Source organism: Humulus lupulus, chromosome 1 (assembly GCF_963169125.1).
Source record: "Humulus lupulus chromosome 1, drHumLupu1.1, whole genome shotgun sequence".
NCBI classification, from domain to species: Eukaryota; Viridiplantae; Streptophyta; class Magnoliopsida; order Rosales; family Cannabaceae; genus Humulus; species Humulus lupulus.
The window spans coordinates 171,804,843-171,808,881 of record NC_084793.1 but is presented as its reverse complement, the minus strand read 5'-3'; the positions used below and the strand labels follow the sequence as shown (position 1 = coordinate 171,808,881).

General features: G+C 32.8%; 1 long non-coding RNA gene across 1 annotated transcript; it reads right to left on the bottom strand.

Moving 5' to 3' along the window:
- Positions 1 to 415: 415 nt before the first annotated feature.
- LOC133800426 (uncharacterized) lies at positions 416 to 3,648 on the bottom strand. The gene is made up of 2 exons (XR_009876472.1): positions 3,452 to 3,648; positions 416 to 1,226 (listed from the first exon to the last, which is right to left on the bottom strand). It is a non-coding gene; the product is annotated as an uncharacterized LOC133800426 (long non-coding RNA).
- Positions 3,649 to 4,039: the final 391 nt, after the last annotated feature.

The window sequence follows — 4,039 nt, the reverse complement described above, 5'->3', positions numbered from 1 at the left end:
ATTTGTGGTAATTCATAATTAGAAACTAGGTTAAAGCTTCTTTTAATTGTGATAAAAAATATAACCAAAGTTGAATGAATCACAGTTGTTGAAGTTATTGCTTAGATCAATCTATCTCTACACAAGTTAATGCTTTCACTAGGTTAAATCTTGGGTGCTTTTCCGATATTTTATCCCGGTAAGTTTTCATTTCTACAAATTAACATACTTTTTAACAAAGCTAATAGTAGTTAATCAATAATCATTAATGATTATTTGGAGTTTGCGATCAACTATTTTTGGTCACCCACCATTTTCAGAGTTGACCCTACACTAATGTCTTGCTCAGAATATGTTCCAGTGTGTCCAAAACATGCTTTCCTTAACATTGAGTGATGAATCATCCTTATGAAAAAGAAAAAAAGAACATCAAGCATAAAATAAAAAATGAGATTTATAATTGAAGTGTTTGCGACTTCCTTTATACACAAGTCTCGCTACTTAATTGAAAGCTTACAAACCCAAATTGTTTGTGAGAAAAATTCAAACTTCATGTTACGGACTCATATAGGATAGATAAAATGGAAACATTTCAAAATCTTACACAAATCGAACCATATGTTAAACTTCTTTCAATACTCATGTAGGATAAAATGGTATTAAAGCAAAAAGGGGAAAAAAAGGCAAATCCATATTAAACTTCTTTCCCGATCATGATAGAGCATATTTAGTGAACGAAAATGGAAAATCAGGTCGTGTCTCAATTTGTGCCATGTCCACCTTCACTTAACATACTTCTCAAGCTTTTATGTGTTGTTTATATGCTCTAATTAGTCATTGACTTGGTATCATGTAAACGTAATAAACTTAACTCATCATTGGAAGAAGGCTGCAAAGCTCGTATTTTAATATCATAAATTTTGCTATCAGATATCCCATCCCAGTAAAGAGAGTAAGATTTATTGACTCTTTGAGGACTTGAAGATGTATTCTCCTTGTATGCATTACCAATGTGGTTCCCACAGTTTCGACAAAGAAGCTTGGTTCTTCTTTGGAACAAACTCCATGAATTTTTCGATGCAAGGAAGGGAATCCATTGTAGCTTTTCAACTTGCACGAATCTGCTCTCGTCGATACAGAAGAATGAGATTATCCCTTTCTTTATCAGTTTTCCATATTTAGAACAGATGACTGAAGTGTTGCGATTGCTAGAGTTTAGGTTCAGTTGAAACCCACAAGAACCACAACTGCAGTACAGAAAATAATAAAGCAATATTTTTAAACACAATTGTCATATGTACATAAAAGGATCGACCATACAAGACACAAGTAGAATAAGAAGAGAATAAATCGACCTAGATCAAGTTCTACCCTAGATCAAGTTCGACAGAGAATAAATAGTTTTCATCCAAGAAAACTATTTCGCACCACATGGAAATTGCTAAGGTGCACCACTTCTTCTACTCTCAATTCTTTCCAACGAGACATTCTATAATGAACATTGAAATACTAAAATTGATACTCTCGAGATCTCAACATTAATTGTGCAAAAAGTCATTTTGTGTTTTGCCTAATTGTGTTTTTACCTTTGTATTATATTAAGAAGTATAAAAGCATCAAAGAGTTTAAGTCTAATTCAAGAATAGCTCTAGTGGTCTATTTCAATGTTAATCTCAATGTTTGTTAAAAATCACAATAAAATAATTAATAAATATAGTGAAAACAGTACTTTTCCTAGAAAGAGCACAGCCAGCACAAATTCAGCCTAAAAGAACAACTTGAATATCTGGGAAATCAAAACTTATATTATATTTTTATTAAGCTTGTAAGGAAGTTTAACAATATAGGCCAACCCAAATGCTAAGTATATATCCAACATGCTCAGTCATGAATCGAAAGGCTTTGTGATAGATTATCCTCCTTTTTTAGTTTCTATTTGAAGTTCTTAGGAATGACTATTCTTTCTATTTCTTCCACGTTATTTAATTCTCTAAACAACACTAATAATAACAAATCAAGAATTCTCACATCAAATTAATTTTACCATATCATTCCAACAAGAAATTTTTTTCTTCTCTACATTATAATGATTAAAAAAAGAATCTTCATATCACATATAAAGATACTCATGTTAGAACTATACCATATGGACTAGAATATAAATTTCCTAAAATGGACAACAATAGGATGGACCTTGTCTTGTTCCTGTAAAAGACTCTGAAGTCTGAACCTACTACTAAAGTAGTTTTAGTCAAAATAGATTATTTAACATTCTTGTGAAACTAGAAGATTGCAGAAACCACAACACTTAGTTGCTTCTTCCTGTTTCTAGTAATTAGTCATCTTCGGAAATTAGTAAGTAAATGAAGGGATTGCTAAACTAAATTTCCATATATAAACACGCTGTAATGTGAAATTATTCTTATCAATCACGCAACAAAACAAAAAAGCAATCTAAACAATCTCAACATAAATAGGATAAAACTATTTCACATTATAACATGTGTCTAATTTCTGCGATTTATGCATTTCAAATAGAACATTTGTCAATGTCATGGTATAGCAGAAGAGAAAGCAAGACACCCTTCGCCATAGTGAAAAACATGACCCCTTTTTTTTCATCATACATAAAATTTTGTTCAATCTGATCTTTTTTTCTTTTACAAGAATGAAAAGTTGGGTGATGTAGTCAACCTATTGGTATACTCAGGGTTCAGGCTCTTCAAGAGCATAGCAATTGGATCTTCCTCCGAGGGAAGCCTCTTTTTATCCTATTTCGTTATGCATCCGGTTCCGTTATACAACTCTATCTCTGGCCACGATCCATTCCGGATCGACCGAATTGGTACAAAAGTTGTAACATGGGAAAACCACAGAAAACACGACTTATTTTAATAACCCGGTGACCTCCCAATTGTAGAAGTAGGATCTTTGGCAAGCAATAAGCACTTAAATAATACAATTCGAGTGTACCATATTCTTTCTCATTTCGAGGAAAAGGTGCAGGAGGAAAAGGAAACAACAGAGGGATCCGAATCGGACCTAAATGGGAATGACATGAGACTGACTCTTTAGAATAATAGTTCAACAAAGACTTCAAACCATCCAAATAAATAAATAAAAGTTAAATGTGGACCCTAACTAGATTACATACTAAAACAATCGTTGTTTACAATAATTATTCTACATAAATTAAGAATGTGAAATTCAACTTCTAATAAAATCAATTTTGCCAACACCATACTCCACAATTCACCAAAATCTTTTAACCTGCATAAACTGCGGTGTGTTTTGCATGCTAGTAATTCAGAAAATTAAGCTCCTCAACCGAAACAATTAAAGAAAAAAACCAATAAAGTAGTTCCAATCTAAAATTCAGACAACAGTCTTAAGTATTTTCCGGACGCAACAAAAGATGTAGAGAAAGAAAAGTTGAGACAATGAAACTGATTGAATAGAAAGAGAAGAGAACCTGTAGCTGGGCTAGAGATGACGACAAATGAAGCTGCTGGCTCTGGTCGAGGGCAACGGCATTGCCTTCTACGCCGATTGTCATTTTCTCCACTTACTTGAGGTTACCGTTGAACCCATTTGGGTTTAAATAACACAGAGGGAGAGAAGGGGGCCCTAATGTCTGATCGCAAGAAAAAGCGTCACGCGGTATTTTTCTTCTTTGTCCGAATCGCAGGCTCCTCCCTCAGTTTTAACGGTCAAATTATTTGAGAACTTGGGCTAAGCTAGTACTTGGGCCTCCACCTGATTATAGGGAGGCCCACTTTAAACCTACTTGTTTAATGTGAAGTCTACACAAATGTACTAAAAGTTAAAAACAATCTGAAGAAAAATATGGTGCATTAAAATAATACGGAATTTTTGGATGACAAAAGTATAAATACGGAGTGGCAAAATCATAAATAAAAATTGTAAAATATAATTTTTTGTAATCAACATTTACAAACTAGTAAATATCTCTTACAAACTTGTAAATATCAGTTACATGTTTGTAAATAATATTTACAAAATCAGTTATAGAATTGTAGATTTTTTTTTTTGGTAGATA